Raw genomic sequence first — 26,859 nt, 5'->3', positions numbered from 1 at the left:
AGAGAAATATATTCTAAACACCTCTGAATACAAGCCACTTTCTTGCGCACAACGAACTCAGAATAAGTTACGCGTGTTCCTGATAAATTTTGTGATTAACTCAATTCGTTTCAACAAACTTGATCCATTCCGAATTTAATGTTTTTAGTATTAACGAAATATATAAATATTCTTAAATGAATGTCTGTGATGAAAACCTAATTAATTTTGTAGCTCAAACCCATGAAATAAAATTGTTACTTTAATTAAACCTTAAAACTAAACATCAAATGGTTTACTACAGGGACATCATTTTATTTTTACTTCAATTTTTATTGCACCTGAGTTTTCGAATATACTTCACTCCCACCCCTTCTACTAATGAAGTTCAACCGTCCTCCACACAGATCCAAGACCGCCTGAAATAATTAATTATATATTATATAATATCTTATATTAATTAAACAAACCGATATTTACCATTTATATTGTTATCGTTCTTTAGTGATCCTGTATAAATAATATTGAAGTTATTTATATTCTGTTATCGTTGTTGGCGATATAAATAATATTCAAGTTATCATTTATATTCTGTTATCGTTCTTAAGCGACATAAATAACATAAATTTAATATTAGGTTTGGAACAATACAGTTGCATAATACTGGTGTTAGTTTTTTTCTTTTTATATTATTATATTATACTATATTCAAACACAATAACATGAAAAGCAGTGACGAGGAATTCAAACTGAGACGTTTACATCTAAATTCCGACGTTTTTCCGACTGAACTACGAGGGCACAAGTAAAGAAAGATTTGCGGAAAAAGTGGCCCAATCCCCCTCCAAGATTTTCTGACGATTTGTACAAGTTCGTCCAGGATGCGGGGGGCAAAGGCTAATTGGGATTTCCCGGTTCTGATCAGGTCAAAAATCCTGATAGAACTAACATTTAACCCTTGCGGTGAATTTCGGTGAAGTCCGGAGGGACCAATTAGTCAAATCCACTCTCTCACCGCCACGCTTGGGCCCCTGGGATCTATTACGATTCGAAAGAGACTGTGGCGTGCGGAAAGCAATGGGAATTTAGCGCATTTATCCTTCCCAAGAAAAATCGCAAAGATGAGCAAAGGAAGCTTTTAACAGAAAAAGGAGCAACTTTCGGGGACCTCTGGAAAAAGAACTAAGGAAGAGACTAGTGAAGTGTTTTGTGTGGAGTGTGGCACTGTGTGAGGAAAAAACGTGAGCATTACGATGAAATGAAGAGAAACGAATAGAAGCATTTGAAATGTGGATGTGGAGAAAAATGGAACGTGTGAAGTGAACAGACAGAATAAGAAATGCAGTTGTGTTGGAAAAAGTGGATGGAGAAAGAATGATGGTGAAACTGATTAGAAAGAGAAAAGGAATTGGTTGGGTCACTGGTTGAGAAGAAACTGCCTACTGAGGGATGCACTGGAAGGACTGGTGAACGGGAGAAGAGTTCGGGGCAGAAGAAGATATCAAATAATAGACGACATTAAGATATGTGGATTATGTGCGGAGACTAAGAGGAAGGCAGAAAATAGGAAAGATTGGAGAATGCTGGGTTTGCATTGAAGGACCTGCCCATTTATGTATGTCCCATGGTGGAAGAATACTGGCGAGGCGGTGCTATCGTCCCCTATCACTTGCACAGATGACGTCACGCTGGGACCAATATCCAGCCTTGCCTTCAGTAAAGCATTTACATTGAGGCGGTTCTGATCGTGATTATGTTACTCGAAGGCATCGTTGATGAAAATAAATATTTGTTACGGGACATAATTATGAACAGTGATAATATGCTGACGATACAGCAATAACTCTGTGCACTGAAGGTGAAAATGAATTAATGGATAACCGCAAAAAAGAATAATAATAATAATAATAATAATAATATTATTATTATTATTATTATTATTATTATTATTTCCACATCAATAATATTTAATATATTTTTTAATGCATACATTCAAATGTTTCTACTGCCGTGAGAAAGACATTAACAAGTATTTTACTTTTATGAAGTTATTGTAATGTCAGAAGAAACATTCTTGTTTTAAAGATCGTAATTTAGCGTCTTATAAATTGAACTTGTCCGCCCTTCGACAGTGATCCACGAGCTCGCTAGTCGCTACGTCTTTGTCCTTCGGAAATCCGTAGTATCTTATGTTGGTTCATTTCGTTTTCTTCGAGTGGCTGTTGCAGCCATACATATCACAGCCCGGCATTCTATTGCATATTTCTTTCGCGTAGATTAAAAAAATTCTCGCAATCTTTGTCACCATAACTAAGTTTAAAGCGACTGCTGTGCTCGATCCCCAGCTCTGACCTCCCAGTGTGACGTCACATTTGCAGCCATAATGTCATAATAAATAATGATAAAGTCATGACATAATACATTCACGAACCTGATCTTAATTACTAAAATAATCATAAAAGAGAAAGGAGCAATTATATATGTTTTGTATCTCTGTCTTAAAAACAATACAAAAAAGAACATAAAAAGCACTTTGTTGTATTCGAACGCAGGACCTCCCGCATAAGAGGCAGGAACGCTACCATTACACTATTAAGTAGGTAACACAAAGAATACTTGAATTATAACTGTAGATATCAGGCAGCGTGGTACAGCAACATGTAACATCGCCTGTCTCCGAATTGTAGCGGAGATACCCGAAGGGAACTTTGCTTCTAGAGAGCGGCCACTTTTTCTTTTGACAACTGTACATACCTGTAGTGCAAATAATGGCCCATGTCTATATTATTCGATAATAAAACTTCAGCTAGAATTGCCGTCTTGTAGTAATGAAATTTTCGATTCCAGATTCAAATAGTCATAGGACAGAGTTCCCTAGTTTATATTATGTATAATGTATTTTAAAACAAGTTTATTTGTTGTCTAAGTACATTATATCATTTCTGTCAATGTTATATTTTCGTTAATATATCTATATGATTTGCTGCTAATGACACTAATAATAATAATAATAATAATAATAATAATAATAATAATAATAATAAAAATAAAATTAATAATCCATCTTCATTCTCAACATAATCTTTTCTTCATTCTGAAATTACTATATAACTTATCTCAAATTATAACATATATTATTGTTATTAACTTTATTATTATCATCTTTATGTATCCTACTTGTTAAATATCTTATTCTGGTCTTTAAATGTTAGTCTACAAAGTATGTATATTGTGACTTTTCTATGTTTTTGTCTATCTGTTCCTCTCTAGAATTTGATCCTGGTATTACAATTTTTAATTTCATTTTATAAACAACAGAGATATTTGTGTATGCGAATTATGTAAAATTAGTTTATAATACCGGTATAATTTGAAAATACATACATACAAAATTATTGACGTTGTAGCATGTCTTTGCTCTGAAAAATGACACCAGGTTTTTAGATTACCTACTTGAGCGGATACATTGCAATGAATGGCTAAATTGTAGATACTCCAGTCGCAACATTGAATTCACCTTAAGTTTACTTATAGCCAAAATTTTGTTTTGCAATAAAAACAAAGTAGGAAATGTAGGGTAAATGTGCGTACTGTCTTTGTCAGATGCTTATACTGCCTGCTCATTCAATGATGAAACATGTAACATCACCTATATACTTACTTGTGGCTTTTAACCCTTTCCAGCCCAAATTAAATTGAAAATTAAAAAAAAAAATTATTTTGACATGAAGGATAAACGCTGCCCGATATGTTTTGTTTCGGGATTTCAGGGGTGCCAGCTATCTTAAAAATAACTAAGAATATGGCTATGATAACATATGGAGTCATTTGGCATTTTACATGCATTCTCAGAGCAGGTAAAGTGTATGATGCCATATGGAATCATTGGGCTGGAAAGAGTTAAGGAACCCGGAGGTTCATTGTCGCCCTCAAATAAGCCCGCTATCTGTCCCTCTCCTGTGCGAGATTAATCCAGTCTCTGTTCTATTCCACCTCCCTCAAATCCATTTAAATATTATCCTTCCATTTACGTTTCGGTATTCCCGAATGTCTTTTTCTCTGCGCCGTCCCATTAACACTCTACATGCATTTCTGGATTCGCCCATACGTGCTACATGACCTTTATTATGCCTAAAGCCGACATTAGAGACTGTTTTCCGGTCTTTCTGCACCCTACCTCGAATAGGGATCACTTCAAACTACAGATTTTAATTTCTCAACTTGGAGTTTTAAAGCAGAACAAGATTGCATTGAATGAGGGGGCACTGGATAAAATCTACCGGTCGTTTCTCGTCACATTAGAAATGTGTATTAGATTACTACCAACTAAATATAAATATCTCTAATATTTATATACCGAGAGCTATGAAAATGAGGACACACAAAGTAGAAGAGAGGATAAGCAAAGTGAAGTAGTCGGTCTGGATGGCGCAGTCGGTCGAATGCTGTTCGCTTTATGACTCTTAATACACATAAAAAAAATATTACACTTTGAACAATTTAAATTGTTTAATTAAACTCAATTTGTCAGTCTCATTGTAACTGTATACTCGTTACTACCGCTTGTTATATTGTAGCCTATGCAATGCAATTCCTTCCATGTGAAGTAGAGGAACATGTAATCTCCTATGTGAATATTAAGCATATATTTTTGTAGTTGTGACACACGGGCTTATTAAGCGTAGATTATTGTTATCAATTATGTAGTCTGAATGCACAGAAATGTTATTTAATTTGTAGAATAAATAAATGAACAAAATCCCAATAATAAATGTGTTTATTCTTCCTACTGAAAAAAATTTATATTTTGCACATAGGAGATATTGTAGGAACAACGACGATAATGTTTTTGTTACATTCATCTTAAGCCAGAGCACGGCGGGTACAGGGTTGAGGGCGATCTCCTCGTGACTGCCATCTGTGCTGCAGGGAAGAGTGTTGCCGTCTGTTGGCAACTGCTACTGAATTCACTGCGATATAGCGATCTTTCCTACAAACAAAATCGATTTCTTACTAAATAAAAATAAAGAAATGGAGAAGGAAGCTTCTATTCTTTTAATCTTAAGCATTTAGTGCGTGAACTTACTGTTATTGAACATCTTCCACCCTGTATGAATTTTTGTACCACCTTTCACAGTTGAGATGCAGCTCTTCGCTTGTTTCATTCCGTATGAACTGAAACAACCCAGAACTCACCACGTGGAGGTGGCTGCATGTCGAGTTCCGCCCTGCCCGTCCCAACCTCCCTACCATTGGGCAGTGCATTAAATTTTTGTGGTTTGCAATTTTTTAAATTTTTTTTTAAATTTTTTATTTATTATTATTTTTTTTTTTTTTAGAAAATTTGGTTTTACTTAACGACGCTCGCAAAAGCAGGGGTTATATCAGCGTCGCCGGTGTGCCGGAATTTTGTCCCGCAGGAGTTCTTTTACATGCCAGTAAATCTACTGACATGAGCCTGTCGCATTTAAGCACACTTAAATGCCATCGACCTGGCCGGGGATCGAACCCGCAACCTTGGGCGTAGAAGGCCAGCGCTATACCAACTCGCCAACCAGGTCGACTATATATAGGCCTAAATGTTATGTTTTTTATTTAACGACGCTCGCAAAAGCAGGGGATATCAGCGTCGCCGGTGTGCCGGAATTTTGTCCCGCAGGAGTTCTTTTACATGCCAGTAAATCTACTGACATGAGCCTGTCGCATTTAAGCACACTTAAATGCCATCGACCTGGCCCGGGATCGAACCCGCAACCTTGGGCAGAGAAGGCCAGCGCTATACCAACTCGCCAACCAGGTCGACTATGTATAAAATGTTATGTTTTTTATTTAACGACGCTCGCAACTGCAGAGGTTATATCAGCGTCGCCGGTGTGCCGGAATTTTGTCCCGCAGGAGTTCTTTTACATGCCAGTAAATCTACTGACATGAGCCTGTCGCATTTAAGCACACTTAAATGCCATCGACCTGGCCCGGGATCGAACCCGCAACCTTGGGCAAAGAAAGCCAGCGCTATACCAACTCGCCAACCAGGTCGACCAGAATTTGGATCCAGGACCGCAGCCGCGGAAGTGTTCCCCTACTTCCGTTCAGACGGTTTTCTAGAATACTCGAAAACTTTTTCCAAAGCTTCCTCGTTCGGGGTTTTTTTCCAAAGTCGAAAGGGTTCAAAAGGTCTCTGTTCCTCAGACATCATGCCTGAGTCAGAGTCGTCACTGTCCGTACTGGACTCATCCTGCCGACTTGACTGGGGAGGACTATCGTCTGTATTGTGTGGGGGGGTAGTGTCTGTGCCTAGGCCGCCCGCTGTAGAAGGTCCCGCCATCGCTTCCCCCTGAGGGTCCTCAGGAGGAAGGTCAAACGTGACCCTCGGGCGCGGACGGTCGGCCCCATGATCTTTCTCAGTACCTTTGAGAATACCATGGGGGGGAGGCGGGGGTAGTGGTGGTACGGGTGTAGGTGGCAAAGATGGCGGTGGGTGTGTGCGGCGTGAGCGGCGTGATCGTCGTCTCACTTGTTGTGGGTGTATTGCAGGGGGGAGCATAAAAGTATTTAAATTTTGTACAGTACCGGGGGTGTGTTGGGGAAGGCTGAGGCGATGAAGGCGGAGGGACAGGCTCAGGGGGCGTGGAGGCACCCCTCCTGTCCCCTGGACTGCCGCTACTCCAGAGGTAGTAGCCCCCCAGCCCTATCGCCCCAACGATCCCCACAATTTTGACCAAATCTGGGTTACCGAACGAAAATCGGGGTCCGCCTTCCGCAACCGCAGGTCCTTTCTTCCGCGGTCCAACCGCATACGCAGGTCTTCCCGCCGTCTGGAAGGCTCCCATACGAGAGCCTCCAGCAAATGCAGCTGCCCCCGTAAGGGATAGCCTCCCTTCTTCAGCAAAAGAAACGCAGATCGCATTCCAGACATGTCGAACTATTCTTCCGAGAAAAGCAAACCACAGTGTTTCCATGGAAACGATCCGTCTTGTCGTTTCTGTCGGCCATTGTTGATGACGTCGGCACGACAATACGCAAGCGCACGAGTACGTTGAAATACCGATACAATAAAAGATGCGAACGTTTTCACATCTTCTATCTTCAAGATATTATTATACCCTACATTTATACTAGAAAAGGAGATTAGGCCTGTTATTTTCTATCTAGACGAGTATTAAATACTGACAAATAGAAATTGAATAATATTTATTAGAATTCAGTTTGCTTACTAATATATAAATAGTATACCAAGATGTGTTGCTACTCTTTCTTTACTTCAGACAGTGATACATGTAACAGGACTTCTGTCTTGTTTAAGCATTTCATGTTCTAGCGCCTTATTTTGTTTAGGCCTATTTATTTACTTATTTATTTGTTTATTAATTATTTAATAACTTATTTTTATTTACTTAGTTATTTATTTGTTTTAATTATTTACTTATTTATTTATTCATTTATTCACTAATTTATCTATTTATTTATTCATTTATTCACTCCTTCATTTACTTTTTGATTTATTTAATCTGGCGGAGTTGTCATCAGGCCTTCTCTACCACTACATCTCAAGAATACAAATAGACATATACAAGAAACAAATGCAGAAAGAAGAGGCAAATAAAAAATTGAAATAAAAATTACAGATACTTATACAAAAAGCACAAGTGCAAGAAGAATGAGAGAAATATCACAATCTTCACAAAACGTACTAATGCAGTATATATTAGTGATTAAGAAAAATTATTAAATATCTAGAAGTAGTCTACGTAGCTGACTGTGCAAATGTAAAGCGGAACAAAACGGTTACAATTTCAAAACATTTGAAGAAGTTAAGAGTACTCAGTTCACTGCATTGTACTCTACACCTTGGGGTGACGGACAGTGTAATGAACGGATCCTGGTTCAAATCCTGGTTGGGCTTTTTCCGGAGTTTTCCCTCAGCCATAAGAAGCAGAATTCAGCGTAGGACCACGGATTCATTTGGCCAAATTGTTGGTCTCGCCTGCTATATCAATAAAGATATGCCGTTGATTTTCAAGTTCATTGTAAACAGCTGTTTTGCGATCCCATAAATGTTGCAGTTTCGTTGAAGATTCGGAATGTCTGCTACAGTATAATTTGTACGTGCATACACTCACCTTGTTGGTTTTCAAGGTATATTTATTAATATTATTTATTTTGTAATAAATTAGTTATAAACACGTTTCTTTTCACTTCGTATTTACAGGATTTGAAGTTTACTGAGTTTACTCTGATTGGCACATATTTAATGGGTAATGATGTGTTTTGTTACGTATTATGTTGAAGGTATGTTTCTGCATTTTTCATAGAGTTACTGTATGAACAACAACGTTATAATCTGAGGCGTTGGTGAAAATGTGTTGCATTGTTATTTTAAAAGTCTTGTATATCCTTAAATATCAGTCCTATCAAAATTTTGCATAGAATAAACCTTATCGGAAATCAATTTACAAAGAAAGTTTTTTTCACAAAAATCAATAATAAGCGAGATATTTCGATTTATTTAATTCAGGCCCACTTATAACTCCCCTTTTAAATAAAGTATTTTGAATGCCATACAGCGTAAAATCTAAGCTACAACGAACTTAATTTATATTTGAATTTTCATCGAAATCCGTTCAGCCATTATCACGTGAAAAGGTAACGAACATCCAGACAGACAGACATACAAACAAACATTTCAAAAAAGCGATTTTCGGTTTCAGGATGGTTAATTACACATGTTAGGGCCAATTATTTTTGGTAAAGCGTAAATTAGCAGAAAAATTTCGGTTACAGATTTATTATTGGTATAGAATAGATTGCTTATATTAAAATCTCGTCTTCTGCACAGCATTGCAGTTAGTGGTGAGAGTCTAGTGCCAGGTTGCTGCGACAATATCGCACAAGATTCGCAGCAGCCTGCTGACGAAGAGCTGCACAGATGCGATGTTTGTGGAAAGTGTTTCTCAGGACCATTACAGCTCAAAAGGCACGCAAGTGTTCACACAGGCGAAGCGCCATTCATTTGTGATGTCTGTGGAAAACACTTCTCGCTAGTGGAGAATCTGAGAAGACATACGAACGTTCACACGGGCCAGAGGCCATTCAATTGCGTCGTGTGTGGAAAAAATTTTTACGTATCGGGTTATCTCAAAGAGCATACAAGGAGACATACAGGCGAGAAGCCATTCAATTGCAATATTTGTTTAAAAAGTTTCTCTTTTTCGCAAAGTCTGAGAGGGCATAAATGCACGGAAGCCGTTGAAAAGCGATGCAGTTGTAGTGTGTCTGGAAAATACTATTCGAATTCCGTCATTCTCAAAAGGCATGTTGCACGCACACACGCCGTCGATAAAACGTTCAGTTGTTATGTTTGTGGTAAACGTTATTCTTATTTGGAAAGTCTAAAACGCCATGTTCGCTCACACACGGGGGAGAAGCCGTTCGTATGCCATGTTTGTGGAAAATCCTTCGTTGTATCAGCCTCACTAAAAATTCATTTGCGCGTACACACAGGCGAGAAGCCATACAAGTGCAATCTCTGTGGTAAGAGTTCCGGAAATCTGTCTAATCTCAAAAGGCATGTATGTTTACGTACAGGTGAGAAGGCGATGTCGATGGGAAGTGATAATGTTCCCGAATAGATTTAAGGTACGATGCATACCACCATACAGTTTTCTTTATTTTATTAGGTTATTTTACGACGCTGTATCAACATCTAGGTTATTTAGCGTCTGAATGACATGAAGGTGATAATGCCGGTGAAATGAGTACGGGGTCCAGCACCGAAAGTTACCCAGCATTTGCTCGTATTGGGTTGAGGGAAAACCCCTGAAAAAGCCTCAACCAGGTAACTTGCCCCAACAGGGATTCGAACCCGGGCCACCTTGTTTCGCAGCCAGACGCGCTCACCGTTACTCCACAGGTGTGGACACCACCATACAGAAAACAAGAAATTCAAATGCGGTATGTCGACGATAAAATTTATGGCAGACATTGGGTCCCTATTTCACTAATTTACAAATCAGGTCCATAATATCCATAACACACCACAGCGAGAACTATGAACTGCGTAATGTGTGCACACAGCTTAGCTTACAAGGAGAGGACACGCTCTGTATATCACCGAATGGAATAAGATTGTGTGAGATGAAAGTACAAGAAGTACTGTTCAAAGTCATACCTGGTATGGGTGGCCAATGACCCCTCGTTTTGGAAATATTGGCTATTGTTTGTGACGTACTTTTGTTAGGTGCCTAATAGGGAAGCATTAGACTCTGTGAAAGCGTACCTCATATGGTTGGGTGCTGGGTGGTTATCCAGGTAACCTAAGTTCGAATCGTAACTGGACCTATATTTTTTTTCTTTTAATAACGATTAATAGTGTGATAACAGTAATCTATTTACATATATCATATTTCTCAATGTATTGAACGCTTCATCACTAATTAACTAACATTGTGTTGTAAAGGATAAACAAGGAAATATTGCTCACGTAGGCAGGTCACTGGTGTCTGTTCTGTTTCTATTAGACTTCATTTTGTGCATGATTTGTTATTATAAATGTCATAAAAACACATAAAACATACATATTTCCTGCACCATGCACAGCAAATGAAAGAAGGTTGTCCACAGTCACACACATTTTCCCGCAATTCTGCTGCGAAACAGACATCTCTCACATTCACAAACAGTTCTCGTTCGTTTATTAATTTTGATGCATACCACGCATATTTCAACATGGCTTTGAATATAGGAGCTGACAACTGAAAGTGAATTAAGGAGTGAATTTTGAGGGCATCCTGCCTTGAAGCAATTTGTCGTCCAGTTTGTAAAACGAAAGAGCTATTTCGCAAATATTTGATAAAAAATCTTCACCTGTCTAAAGAATAAACATCGCAGGACTGGCATAATCCAGTATATTTGGGTGAAATCACTTTAAGGTTGCACGTTACTCCATTTTCTTCATTTGTAAATATTTCATCATACAAAGAAGGAGTTACTTGCCCTTTCCACGAGTCCAGAATTAGAAGAAATGGCTGCTCTTTCACATATGTCTTTATTACTTTCTCCAGGTATTGCTTATGGAGTTGAGATGTCAGCTTTCCTGATGAAGAACGTGTTAAAAATAAGTCTACATGAACTTAGGTACATTAAATATATCAGAAAGATAGCAAAATTATTTAAGTACTAGCTGTACCCGTGCACTCCACTGCACTTATTAGAAATAAATATGAAGTAATTACACAATTAAAATTGAACATTGGGTCCAGGGAACATTCGTGTTTTCATAGAAGGATAAATTGTCTAATGTGCTACTTAATTTAAATTCTGTTTAAATAATTGAAATGCTATCATTTTCGTCCAGAGACCACTCATTTAGTGCAAATATTATTCGTTTAACATTTTTCTAAATTAGTCTTGAATACATCCTTTAATAAATCACTCCAAAGTAATAGAGTTGATTGTGTACGAAGATCATTTTTATGTTAACCTTACTGTGCATCTTTTTTTCTTGTTCTTAAGTTTATTTAATTCACGCCTTAACATCTGTGGTCATGTCGCGTGTTTAGAATGTGTGGGTATATCAGCAGGACGTTTTTACTCTTGTTTCTATTGTGCGTTGGGATGGCTTGTGTTCATGTAACTGATTATAGACTTTGATTAATGTTTTTGGTATTGGTAATTGAGGCGGTGATGAATAATGACATGTATCTTTCCAATCCGGCATTTGGCTTTATCTGCTAAGGGAAATCATGAAAAACCCCAGTCAGATTGATCGGCCACGGTGTTTGAACCCGGGACTCCCGAATGCGTGTCTAAAATGCTACCGCCTGAGCCAACTCGCTCGGTTGTATATAATTGTTTATGCAAATAAAAAAATTAGATACCCTACATAAATATTATTTTAAGAAATACAGGAAACGAATATGGGTAAATTATGAGCGCAGGAACGCCATTTCATGACATCTTCTAAAATAATTCAGCTCCAGTGATCTCTATGGTAAAATGAATGTATAAAATTAGAGTATTTTATGTGGATAAAATGAGAGTATTTTATGTGGACCAAATAAAGTTGGAATAATCAAGTTATACAATATTTCGACAGAATATCAAGTTTTCTGTGCGTACAGATTTCTTTTCATCTTACCTCATTCCTCATTTGTAGCATTACATCTATATAGAGAAACTACAAATTTCAAATAGTGAATGTTAAATAGATTCTGACTTTACTTCATACAAACACAAAATATTCTGTATATATTAATATTGATAAACGTCAATGCCGCCTTAAATAGACGCAGTCATTTGTTTTGATTTCATTGTAGCCATTGTCGTCGTTCCTGGAATAACTCCTATGTCACATATCGATTTTCAATAAGTTAAATAGTGATGCAGCAAATAATAAATCTACTATATACAGGGACATCATTTTATTTTTACTTCAATTTTTATTGTACCTGCGTTTCTAAATGTACTTGACTCCCACCACTTTCACTAATCTCCTTGCTAACGTCAGTCCCACAAACTTACGGCCGCTGTTGCTAGCAGTGAAATAAACAGTACAGAGTACAGTGTGTTTCAGACATATGTTGCATTTTCTATAGAAGAAAAAGCTTATATTACTGAAGTTTATTTTCACACAGGTATGGTGTGTAGCATAACTGAATTTATCTGTGTGGACTGAGCACAAGTGAAGATTAGAGGTACCGAAAGTACGGTACCCTATAATAAGGTACGGTACTTAACAGCATTATTTAAACAATAATTTTGTTTTACTGTTTGTAGGTATGAAGGACGATGATGGAAACTGGAATTACAATATAACCGAATGTGAACAACAGTTTTTTTTTTCCCTGATGATATCATTACGGAATATTTTCGTAGAAATGTCATTAATCTGGTAGATAAATTTAGAGCAACAGAGTGTATAGAAAAGAAGAAAAGTGTAAGATGGCGAACAAAGGTGACAGAAGTTGCTGTAGAATATGCTAGAGAAAGGATGCAGCGAGGTCCTAATAAGTCGGTCAAGAAGTTAGCTGTAGAAATTGGGGTTTCTTACGGAAGTGCTCACAAAATTCTCAGGAATAAATGAAGTTAGTAATATGCTGTTTAAAGTAGACATCACATAATGTGTATAACCGCCTGAAGAGTTGAGTTTGTGAAAAAAAAAATTGTTACTGTTCTACTTTTTTTTTTTATAAAATACTGTAAAAGTAATGATCAAACTAAAAATCGTAATACTGTATTTCCCTGTAACATAAGTGGATACACTACTTTTCTTTCCTGCTATAGCTAGTAAAATGATTTGTTTACATATTGCACTAGCAACTCCAAACTCCTGTAATGGAAGGGGGGTAACAGTGTTTCCGAGTATAGCCAGGTTAATGTTAAAAATATTGGTAAAAATAAAGTGATGTCCCTATATAACTTAATTATATTTCTTTCTTTCGAAAATGTAAGAATTCACGATCTCCTATGCACTACTACCATAGAATGAATACATTTGTTTTTCTTCCTACTAAAAGTTTAATATTTTGCACATAGAAGTTACGGAACAACGACACTATAATCTGAGGCAGCGGTGGAAATGTATTGTATTGTTATTTTAAAACTCTTGTATATCCTTAAATATCAATCATATCAAAATTTTTCCTTGAATAAAACTTATCGGAAATCATTTTAAAGAAACTTTTGTTATGTAACATTTTTCACAAAAATCAATAATAAGCGAGATATTTCGATTTGTTTAATTCAGGCCCCCTTATAACCCCCCTTTTAAATAAAGTATTTTGAATGCCATATAGCCTAAAATCTAAGTTACAACGAACTTAATTTTTTTTTCTAATTTTCATCGAAATCAGTTCAGCCATTATCACGTGAAAAGGTAACAAACAGACAGACAGACAGACAGACAGACAAAAAAAATTAAAAAAGCGATTTTCGGTTTCAGGATGATTAATTATACATGTCAACACCAATTATTTTTAGAAAAGCGAAAATTACCAGAAATATTTCGGTTACAGATTTATTATTAGTATAGATAGTAGCGTGTACGTGTCTAAGACATGAACATATTATTATTAGGTACTGTAAACGCTAAGTTAAACTGGTTTGCCACACACCGCTGCTTCGATCAGGTCAGGACTTGAGAGTCTATCTGGATTGCTACGGAGAACGCTATGACGTCACAGAGCATTGAGTTGGAAGTGACTGCTGTAATAATTAAAGTACTGATGTTGCTACTACTGTCTCTACCACTATTAAATTTGAACAGTATTCTATCAGGGAGTAAAAAGGGATATTTGTAAAAGACTGGTGATCTTATAGAAACGTTGAGGATTTATATTGGTTGAAGATCTTATACCGATACTTTTACTTTGAAACAAAATGTTATGCAATATTTACATTGAGTGTTACAAATTAATGGAATCATATCAATGCATTACTTCATATTTATGCAGAGCGTCTTGAGATAGTTTGTTAATTTTTGTTTCGGGCTGTAGTTGCCTTTTATAGATGTACTTTTCTGTGTGTCTGAAGTGCAAATACATCTCTGGCTTACTTTTTGTAGGCCTTTATGAATGTTGATTCTATTGCAAGTGACAAATTTATCTGAGATCGGTAACGTAAGACCAATATTAAAATTTTCGCAAAAATTTGTCGGAATTTGTCGGATTTCTCTTGTGGTTTCACTTTCCTTAATGATAACATCACAATCTAAATGTAGCCTAATGTATGTGCCTACTTTAGTGGCTTTGATATTTATGGTAGTTGATCTATCAAAGTTTCTACAGATTCTATTCAATATTTGTTGCATCTCTCGCCGCGTTGGTCACTACGCGAAGCTGTGCTGCCATCTTTAATCTGCTTCTGGATACTCTATATTCCGCTGCAGCTGGGCTGCAGTCTTTGAGGAAGCGAACATGCGTTTTCATACTTTTGTTTCAACTCTTTTTACTTTCACCGTATGCATAAAGAACACAATTCGTCGCGATTTCCTTTTCTTCACGTACCTGTATTGGAAGATACAAAAATAATAGAATAGTCATAGAAATTTCTAAGACCACAGTATTAGAACTAACCCTACACGTAAGTCTCTACAATGTTTACTTACGATTTCTTTATTGCTTACATTTTTATTGCCTGAAACAAGTACGTGTTGTGGACAAGATGGCTTCCCATATCCCAGAAAGAATTCAGCCTCTGATTTAACGTATTCCAGTACTGGTTTTGGCACTCTCATTTGGCCAAAGTTGTATTCTTGGAATCGCATGTTCTCTATGAGGTCTCTTATGTTCAAGGCCTAAATTCACTTTTCATTTTCTTTTATTTCTATTATTTTCATTTCTCTCTTTCTCTCAACTCTCTCTCTCCCTCCCTCTCTCTCTCTCTCTCTCTCTCTCTCTCTCTCTCTCTCTCTCTCTCGACTCCTGTCTCGTTTTTCAGGCGAGAGTTCCACTCCTCGTGAAAGACTTAATCCAGAAAACTGAAAGAGAGGAGGCTTATATGTTTCTACTTTATGCACACACATTCCATGATGCACAACACACGATGTTTCCTAATCACGTACTAATTAAAACATACCTGTCGATCGCTGTACGTAACATCTACACCAGTGGAGTAATTGTTAGCGCGTCTGGCCGCGAAACCAGGTGGCCCGGGTTCGATTTCCGGTCGGGGTAAGTTACCTGGTTGAGGTTTTTCCGGCGTTTTCCCTCAATCCAATATGAGCAAATGCTGGGTAACTATCGGTGCTGGACCCCGAATCATTTCACCGTCATCTCATTCAGACGCTAAATAACCTAAGATGTTGATAAAGCTAAAAAACATAGCCTGTATCTGGGTTATGATCAGAATCATCTATAGAGCCGTTCGGTTACATATAGGCCTAACGCCACTTTAGATCGCAAAAAAAAAAGTCAGTAAAATACTTGAGTGGAGTATATAATACTATTTAAGATACGGAGGTATGAGGTCAGATGAAGGTAATTATTTCGTATGTTTAAAATATTGCAGTAAGGGAAAACTATATAAAAAAACTGAAGGAATAGTCTAATATTATGGGACGTCTTACATGTGCTAAATGTTGTAGGCCTACCTGTTGTAAATTGTATCTTTTTCTGAGATTACTAACACCTTTCCTTTAAATTTCTAGAATTTTCCTCGAAATCGACCTGGAGTTATTACGTCCAAAGTTAAAACACTTGTCTATATCTCTCAATTTTTTCTTGGTCAGCCTCTATTCCTCTTTCATTTAGTCGAACTGAATTATTACGACTATTTCACTTATAGATTCATTCCGCCGGCGTAGTTCAGTGGGCTAAGGCGCTTGCCTGCCGGTCTGGAGTTGCGCGTGGGGGGCGGGTTCGATTCCCGCTTGAGCTGATTACATGGTTGGGGTTTTCCGAGGTTTTCCCCAACCATAAGGCAAATGTCAGCTAATTACAGCGAATCCTCGGCCTCATCTCGCCAAATATCGTCTCGCTATTACCAATCCCATCGACGCTAAATAACCTCGTAGTTGATACAGCGTCGTTAAATAACCAAGAAAAAAAAAGATTCATTCCCCAGTGTAGTGTAAGAATTCGTTGAATATCAATCAGTCAGAACCATATATGATAATGCAAAATTATCGTATACGAATTATCAAACCTAGTCGGCGGTTTTTTTTCTATGCAGTAGGCCTAAGTAGTAACCAGCATTATATTCATAACAGGCATACAAAAATAGCTGGCCGATGGAGGAAGGTAGGCCTATAAAATAATATAAGCTCAAAGTCTTGCGAGTTTAAATTATTTGTTGCTTATTTTGAATGGTTTTGAACAATTTGTTGTATACAGGATGTTTCAGGAAGATTAGTAAATATTTTAGGAGGTGGTAGTATAGACGAATTACAATAAAAAATACCGTATAAAATGTGTCCAATTTTTATTGGGTATAGAGATACAGCTGTTAGAATGTAACCCAATGAATGAATGAATGTTCCTGCAGGTATGTTTCAATAGCTTATTTATATTAAGTTCATAATTTGAACGCATTGTTACATAATAGAAATGAGGCGTGTAGTTGCAAAATCAGATACATAACTTTTTTTTTCTTCGAAAATGAGTTAATGTTATATTTCATATCTTCATGCGATTCTACAACTGCTATAGCACTGTTATGCTCCAAAGCCAGATACATCACATGGATTTGTATGATGAAAAAATAGTATTGGTTGCAAATCCTTGGTTCCTTGCAAACGTTTTTCCTTCATACTGAAAAATTATGTTTTAGTGATGTATCTGATTTTGCAACTAACACCTCAAATGAAGTATTGATTTTCTATCTTTATGTAAGGTAGACCATTTATAGTAAAGGTCTCAAGGCCATCTGCAATCGGGAAGTCAAAATCATGGTTCAGATGAGTCTAGCCCAGGGATGCAAAAGTGTGCTACAAGTGTGGCACACGTCACGAGCCGGAACACGCGACTCATCCCTTTCACCCCCACACGTCATTGGATATGGTAGGGGGAGAGGAAATATGTATTCAGTGCGCTTGCGGACTTGACCTATACGTAATTCAAGGCCGGGGGATTGTGGACGGGGAACAAACTCTTTCCTCATGCTTCCACCCCTCTCTTCCGCAGGTCTGCATCCCTGGTCTAGCCTATAGGAATCGAAGCCCGACAACTTCATCTTGTTTTATGTTGTGACAAATTAATCTCATTTTTAACGAATGTTTAGCATCTAAATACCTTTGATATCACTATTTAATAGTCCATGTATTGTGGGTCCCTATCACCACGGCATGGCGCGTCCTCAGGTTGCGGATCGAGGAGACGGCCTCCAGATGTGGAGGGTAGCTGTGAATATATTGAATAAGCAGTCGCGGACAGCCGAAAAGGGGTGGTCCTCCAGCTTGGGGGTTGGGCGAAGGGCTAACAACCCATCACCGTAAAAACAGCTTGTTACGAATCCTTCAAATAAGCCTCGGAATGGGACTGATTCTCTGGCACGACCACAGCAAAAACACGGGAATTTTACTTGAAGCAAGTAAAGAGATAGGCTTGAAAGTAAATCCCGAAAAGACATAGTATATGATTATGTCTCGTGACGAGAATATTGTACGAAATGGAAATATAAAAATTGGAAATTTATCTTTTGAAGAGGTAGAGAAGTTCAAATACCTTGGAGCAATAGTAACAAATATAAATGATACTCGGGAGGAAATTAAACACAGAATAAATATGGGAAGTGCCTGTTATTATTCGGTTGAGAAGCTTTCATCATCCAGTCTCCTGTCAAAAAATCTGAAAGTTAGAATTTATAAAACAGTTATATTACCGGTTGTTCTTTATGGTTGTGCAACTTGGACTCTCACTTTGAGAGAGGAACATAGGTTAAGGGTGTTTGAGAATAAGGTGCTTAGAAAAATGTTTGGGGGTAAGAGGGATGAAGTTACAGAAGAATGGAGAAAGTTACACAATATAGAACTGCACGCATTGTATTCTTCACCTGACATAATTAGGAACATTAAATCCAGACGTTTGAGATGGGCAGGGCATGTAGCACGTATGAGCGAATCCAGAAATGCATATAGTGTGTTAGTTGGGAAGCCGGAGGGAAAAAGACCTTTAGGGAGGCCGAGACGTAGATGGGAAGATAATATTAAAATTTATTTGAGGTAGGTGGGATATGATGATAGAGACTGGATTGGTCTTGCTCAGGATAGGGACCAATGGCGGGCGTATGTGAGGGCGGCAATGAACCTCCGGGTTCCTTAAAAGCCAGTAAGTAAGTATTTAATAGTAGGTCCTATAACAGATTTCGACAGGGCCATTTCAATGTTTGAACGAGAAAATAGTGAGCTAGGTTTTTCAATCTGTTTACACCTGGCGGTGTACGGCATCAAGGAACACGAACAAACTCGAAGTTCGACTTTGATCCAGTTACATTGGAAAGAAAAGGGATGTGAAGAAAGATCGGGAATTTGTTATTGCACTTAATGTATTATATTAAACGACTTATAATACTAGACTGCGTGCTTGTGTTGTTCCTAAGGCTCTGATCCTGTGAACCCCAGCTTTGACGTGTTGAAGAATTAGGTCTTCCTGTTGGCGACTCCCTGTTGCTTGGCTTCAGTTCAGACTAGTACTGCCAACGCTAGATCCGTGAAGCACGCTCAATGGCGAGACCCGTACCGAATCCTTAATTAGATTATGTTTTGGCCAGTTGTAAAGTTGTTATCTGTCTCATAAATACTACTTACAAATAGCAAGTTCATTAAATAAGATATGTGCAGAAGGCGAAGTCCCTTGTTTCTTTATGCTGTTTAAATTGAGTTCTGTTTACAATAGAAATGTAGCCTTACGCATTAGACCTGTTCGTTTATTTCGTAATTGCACCTTCTTCTTCTCTTTACTGAATGTAATGTGATAAGTAGGCATTAATAATGTTCAGTTGTAATTAGTAGAACAAATAAATTGACAGATTTGTATAATCTCTTTTAAATACAGGTTACTTACTTACTTACTGGCTTTTAAGGAACCCGGAGGTTCATTACCGCCCTCACATAAGCCCGCCATTGGCTCCTATCCTGAGCAAGATTAATCCAGTCTCTACCATCATATCCCACCTCCCTCAAATCCATTTAATGTTATCTTCCCATCTACGTCTCGGCCTCCCCAAAGGTCTTTTTCCTTCCGGCCTCCCAACTAACACTCTATATGCATTTCTGGATTCGCCCATACGTGCTACATGTCCTACCCATCTCAAACGTCTGGATTCTATGTTCCTAATTATGTCAGGTGAAGAATACAATGCGTGCAGCTCTGCGTTGTGTAACTTTCTCCATTCTCCTGTAACTTCATCCCTCTTAGCCCCAAATATCCTCCTAAGAACCTTATTCTCAAACGCCCTTAATCTCTGTTCCTCTCTCAAAGTGAGAATCCAAGTTCCACAACCATACAGAACAACCGGTAATATAACTGTTTTATAAATTCTAACTTTCAGATTTTTTGCTAGAAGACTAGATGATAAAAGCTTCTCAACCGAATAATAACACGCATTTCCCATATTTATTCTGCGTTTAATTTCCTCCTGAGTATCATTTATATTTGTTACTGTTGCTCCAAGATATTTGAATTTTTCCACCTCTTCGGAAGATAAATCTCCAATTTTTAAAGTTCCATTTCGTACAATATTCTGGTCACGAGACATAATCATATACTTGGTCTTTTCGGGATTTACTTCCAACCCTATCGCTTTACTTGCTTCAACTAGAATTTCCGCGTTTTCCCTAATCGTTTGTGGATTTTCTCCTAACATATTCACGTCATCCACATAGACAAGAAGCTGATGTAACCCATTCAACTCCAAACCCTGTCTGTTATCCTGGACTTTCCTAATGGCATATTCTAGAGCGAAGTTAAAAAGTAAGGGTGATAGTACATCTCCCTGCTTTAGCCCGCAGTGAATTGGAAAAGCATCGGATAGAAACTGGCCTATATGGATTCTGCTGTAAGTTTCACTAAGACGCATTTTAATTAATCGAACTAGTTTCTTGGGAATACCATATTCAATAAGAATATTATATAAAACTTCTCTCTTAACCGAGTCATACTCCTTTTTGAAATCTATGAATAACTGATGTACTGTACCCTTATACTCCCATTTTTTCTCCAATATGTGTCGAATACAAAAAATCTGATCAATAGTCGATCTATTACGCCTAAAACCACACTGATGATCCCCAATAACTTCTAAATAGAGGTATCAGGTATAATTAAAATACAAAATCACTTACCTATCGCACCAAGGTTTGGTTCCCAGTGAAGAGAACTGAAGATTATTTCTCACAGGGATCGCATTGTACTCACATTCTCTCTTAAATTTGTCTTGTTTGAAAGTCGTACGTAAAAAATTGGATTCTTAAGATCCTGAAACATTTATGCTGTCGGTTGAATCTTATTGTGATATTTAGATTTTTTTAAAAGAATTTGTTCTTATTTAAGCCTATAAGGATTGTGAATCGAATTGAGAGTGAACTAAATGTAATGCAATTTATGTGTCGTATTATTAATGATTATTTTTCATTTATTGCTTTATTGAATGTACCCCATATATTTATTTTTTAGTTTAGTAGTTTATTTTACGACGCTTTATCGACATCTTTGGTTATTTAGCGTCTGAATGAGATTAAAGTGATAATGCCGCTGAAATGAGTCCGGGGTCCAGCACCGAAAGTTACCCAGCATTTGCTCATATTGGGTTGAGGGAAAACCCCGGTAAAAACCTCATCCAGGTAACTTGCCCCGACCGGGAATCGAACCCGGGCTACCTGGTTTCGCGGCCAGACGTGCTGACCTTTACTCCACAGGTGTGGACGTACCCCATATATCTGTACCAATATTTACAATGGAATTACTATGTTTTATCTGAATGGGTTGTTGGAGAGACCTTAGTATAGGCCTGTGCTAAGAAAAACAAGAAATATACCGGTAATTCATGTAAGAATATAGGCGTAAGTCCATTCCTCTAGCAAACACCATAATCAGTACAGGAATGATCCTTTGCTAACAAGTGACGTTAGAATAGTGTGACTTAACTCATTGCCTGTGCTAGGGAAGTGACGTCATATTTTTATAGGAAAAAATAAACGCATCGGGATGGCACATTGTGCTTGTGTAAATGAAAAGGTACTATTTTTATTCCACTCTTTTCTCAAATATGTTTTTGACATGGAGGGGGGGGGGAGTTTCAAAACTGTGAGATTAAAACTTTTTGAAATAGTTCTTTCTAACTGTTGACAATGTTTTTTTTTTTTTAATATACTTTTCTTTCTGCCATGTCTATATTAAAATAATTAAAGATAATTTGTTTCTGTGGCCAGCTCACAACTCACTAACATATATTTATCACACGGTGCAAAGGACATTAATCTGTGTTTGATAGAACCAGAGGAAAAAATGTTTTATATATTCATATTTATACGCGAAAATACTGTTAACAGCACTACCCAGTACCCTTAAGATTTTGAGAAGGCATAATGCAAGGTTCAATCAATATATTTCCGGACTGGAGTCGTATTCATTGTAGCGTTAAACATACATACGAATGTCACTGAAGATCATTACTTCCATGTCTGTTAAGTCAGTTCATCAAATAGCGTCAGATTGTCTTTAAAAATGAGTTCCTACACGTGATTTTGTGCAGACATGTCGAGGACCTGACATGTTTGCACAAAATCATAATATAATATAATATAATATAATATTATATATATATATATATATATATATATATATATATATATATGGCTAGTCGTCTTCTCTGCCTTTCGAGTGATGCGTTTAGTGTAGATTCCAGGCGTTTCCCTGGTTCCATTTAACTTACCTTCTCCGTTACGTATGTCCTATGTGTCGGCTACATTCAGGACAGTCCGGGAACTTATTGATTGCCCCTTGTACACAGTCTTCGGGTAGCCTATTCATACAGGTGTTTATGTTCTGTTCGAAAAACTTGATAATTGAGAAGCAGGCATGGAAAACTGTATAAGTGCCTCCGAGGTCAAATTTGGTTTATGTCATGGAATGTGATATATGTAGCAGCGCCAATGTCATAGTAATGGGTATATGTGCCAAACATCCTTCCATATAGTCAAACGAGTGAATTCTAGATGACACTCGATACAAGTCGCGTAGTATAGTCCTGATGAAAGATATAAGTGCCACCTAGTGTATGTTCTGTGAAGGGTTACTCGCTGTGTTGATATACAGTGAATGTAGCGGTTTTGTAGCATTTATCATGGATAATAACAGGCCGCTAACTATAAAAGTATCTAGGGCAAAGAAGTGTGTAGAAAATAGGAAACTACGGCAGCAAGGGAAGCCCTACACAACTGTTAAGGGAGAGGGTTCCTGATGAGATGCAGGACATTGTAAGGTCGGCCAGAATTAAAAAAAAAACATTCAAAGTGATTTCAATGAAATCTGAAGACTTCTTGGATGTGGCTTCTGAAGCTCATAGACATACGTTAACATTGCGCATTACTTAAGTATCATGAATTCGAGTTGCTTGTGATCATCCAACATTGGTTCTTAGCAGGAATAACTTGAGTGATTCTGAACAGTGGAAGACATGTCAGGTTCTAAGAAGAGAACGAACACTGCAGTCTATTACAAATCTGGAGAAGTTTGTTATGCTGACTCCTAAGAACTCTTTAAAGGCAGAGAGGAAGAAAGACCTTCTGGCAATTCTAGATTTCATGGACACTAAGTACCATGGTTTTTATAAGGACCTGTGCCAGTAAGAGAAACAAACAGTTTCTCATGGTTACAAATCAAATTGTTAGTGCTCTATCTTTTAATATTCACAAATCACTCGACTGTTTGTACCATTTTCAAGGAAATTATACATGGCACTTATATCGTTGTCAGACTTTGATGATGTGGTAGCCAGTTACAGTATATAATATTGAATAATTTCACGGAAAAATTGTTCCGGGGCCGGGTATCGATCCCGGGACCCTTCGCTTAGCGCGCGAACGCTCCTCCGACTGAGCTACCCCAGGAGCTATACACGACACCGTCACAATTTTTCCTTTGTATCCACACGACTCAAATGAGCTGACAAGACGCCAGAACTCAACTATGAGTGCACAGAAATATTTGTGTGGCTTAAATTGTGGCTTTCTGTTAACGTACCTCCAGTAACGAATGTATTATACAAATCTGGCTTTCAGGTAGTAGCTCCCTGTAAAGCAGGTTTGAATAATTTCAAGGAACAATTTTTCCTTGAAATTATTCAAACCTGCTTTACAGGGAGCTACTATCTGAAAGCCAGATTTGTATAGTACATAATATTGTCAGTAATGGGTTGTTTCACAGCTCAATATGTTTGCAGGTAACTTAATTGGATGTTGAGACACTTCATGTTGAAAAAATTAAATAGTAATTGCAAGTATACAGTTTTTTGTGTTTTCCCACACGTCATTTTGGCACATACAGTTGGATGTTGAGACACTTCATGTTGAAAAAATTAAATAGTAATTGCAAGTATACAGTTTTTTGTGTTTTCCCACACGTCATTTTGGCACATACACGTTTTCCTTGTCCATTCCACAATTCGGTTTAGGTATTGCTAAATTTTGCAGAGACCGTAAAGAGAAGGAAAAAGTTCCAGAGAGTTTACAGTTCTTATTGATTTTATCTATAACATGCCAAAATATTTGCACTTACTTCTCTTAGGCTATATTACTTGTTTATGTTACGACATAATGCAACCTTTACAGTTTTACAGTTGATTGAATGCATGTATTTTAATTACAGTAGCCTTATCTGTAGCTCACAGCTTTTTCCCTCTCCTCGAAAATCTGTATGGGTCACCGCACTGTGATGGAAAGTTATTGCGAACTGGGAATTGACCCTCGTTCCGCAACATTACGGGACCCGCATTATTATCGCCAGCTCGTGGGAACGTCGTGACGCAACGAGTTGGCTTTCTACAGATTTCTGTTGGTTTTCTGTGAGACTGTCTTAAAAACTAGTTGCACCTTATCATGATCAATATTGAGCCCTTTCAGCGACCACACCCTACAGTCTTGTAGGTTATTTTGAGTGTAGAGATTCCAATCGGCTGAGAGAATGATTGAGTCGGAATTCTACGACTACAGTCCTCAGTTTCTTTGATTGTAAAGACAAAGGTCTCTCTGGTGACTGTCGTATATTATTGAAGTGTATCGGGACATGAACATTAGAGTCAAGGCACCCTAACTTCTTCATTGCTTGCTGTTACTGTGTCAGGATTTTGTTTTCGGTCTCTCCATATTTCTTCCTTGAAGGCCATATATTTCAATGTTCGTTTACAGTTCAGGAATATTACTTGAAGACGTAAGCAAAACGCATTCTTTCCATTATTGTATGCTTTATTTTCTCTTTGATAGGCCCTGCACTTTGAATATATCTCTTGTCTATTAATGAATTTCTTAACATTACACTTAAATCTGAGTTCGGATTAATTACTTGAGCTGCTTCAGGCGGTAGCATGTTTGCCTACTGATTCGAAGTTGCGTTCGGGCTTGAGTTGGAATTTTATTCTTGTGAAAAAAGTAAATTTTTCTTGTCAGTTTTCCATCGTTAAATTTCAACACATTTTTATTTCCTCGTTATGTATGGCGTTCGTCAGGAAAAAAAAATAGGTTTTGCTTAGGGAAATGCCGTCGGCTTTTTACTGCTGTAGATCGAACGTGACTGCCGAGGAAGTAGTGTGTACATTTCCCCTGGATCGAGCGTAGAAGGTTTTGTGTTGAGTGTTATGGGCGGATAACACAGGCTGAAAAGATATCAAGGTCATTAGTATACAACTGGCCTCCATTAAACTCTATTCAGTTTAGTTCGTGGCAATGCAGTACGTATTAGAACAGCGAATCTTCAATAATGATACATAAGGCTATAGTACGGATCCGCTTACTTTAAATCCTAAGGGTGAAATCTAACCACTTTTCCTCTATTACTACATACTCTAATAGATTATAGTGATTTTGGTTTGCAGTAAAGGAAACTGATAGAATGGAAGTATAATTGAACCTTGTAAAATTTGAACGTAATTAATTAGTAATGCCAGTGTTAATTTTAATATCAATAGATAATTCAGTTCCGTTGCGTTATGATTTCAACACAACACGTACGTAAATGGATGCACTAATTTTCTTCCCTCCTATATCTAGTAAAGTGATTTGTGTTTTACACCAGTATCATCAAGTATCATCAGACTCCGGTCGTTGAAGGGGGTAATAAACAGTGTTTCCGGTTCTCAGCCGTTAATCCAAAGGTATTATTATTATTATTATTATTATTATTATTATTATTATTATTATTATTATTATTATTTACTGGCTTTTAAGGAATCCGGAGGTTCATTGCCGCCCTCACATAAGCCCGCCATTGGTCCTATCCTATGCAAGATTAATCCATTCTCTATCATCATATCCCACCTCCCTCAAATCCATTTTAATATTATTTTCCCACCTACGTCTCGGCCTCCCTAAAGGTCTTTTGCCCTCCGGCCTCCCAACTAACACTCTATATGCATTTCTGGATTCGCCCATACGTGCTACATGCCCTGCCCATCTCAAACGTCTGGATTTAATGTTCCTAATTATGTCTGGTGAAGAATACAATGCGTGCAGTTCTGTGGTGTGTAACTTTCTCCATTCTCCTGTAACTTTATCCCTCTTAGCCCCAAATATTTTCCTAAGCACCTTATTCTCAAACACCCTTAACCTATGTTCCTCTCTCAGAGTGAGAGTCCACGTTTCACAACCATAAAGAACAACCGGTAATATACCTGTTTTATAAATTCTAACTTTCAGATTTTTTGACAGCAGACTGAATGATAAAAGTTTCTCAACCGAATAATAACAGGCATTTCCCATAGTTATTCTGTGTTTAATTTCCTCCCGAGTATCATTTATATTTATTACTGTTGCTCCAAGATATTTGAACTTCTCCACCTCTTCAAAAGATAAATTTCCAATTTTTATATTTCCATTTCGTACAATATTCTTGTCACGAGACATAATCATATACTTTGTATTTTCGGGATTTACTTTCAAACCTCTCTCTTTACTTGCTTCCAGTAAAATTCCCGGATTTTCCCTAATCGTTTGTGGATTTTCTCCTAACATATTCACGTCATCCGCATAGACAAGCAGCTGATGTAACCCGTTCAATTCCAAACCCTCTCTGTTATTCTGGAATTTCCTAATGGCATACTCTAGAGCGAAGTTAAAAAGTAAAGGTGATAGTGCATCTCCTTGCTTTAGCCCACAGTGAATTGGAAACGCATCTGATAGAAACTGACCTATACGGACTCTGCTGTATGTTTCACTGAGACACATTTTAATTAATC

The 26,859-nt window shown here is 37.5% G+C and overlaps 1 protein-coding gene across 2 annotated transcripts in view; it reads left to right on the top strand.

Annotated features, from left to right (window-relative positions):
• The window catches only part of LOC138701185 (dnaJ homolog subfamily B member 6-B-like), a 461,685-nt gene that overhangs the window by 78,307 nt on the left and 356,519 nt on the right, over positions 1-26,859 (top strand). The gene's annotated exons all lie outside the window — the stretch shown is intronic.

This window comes from Periplaneta americana, chromosome 6 (genome assembly GCF_040183065.1).
Source record: "Periplaneta americana isolate PAMFEO1 chromosome 6, P.americana_PAMFEO1_priV1, whole genome shotgun sequence".
NCBI lineage: Eukaryota > Metazoa > Arthropoda > Insecta > Blattodea > Blattidae > Periplaneta > Periplaneta americana.
This window is presented reverse-complemented; position numbering and strand designations above follow the sequence as displayed.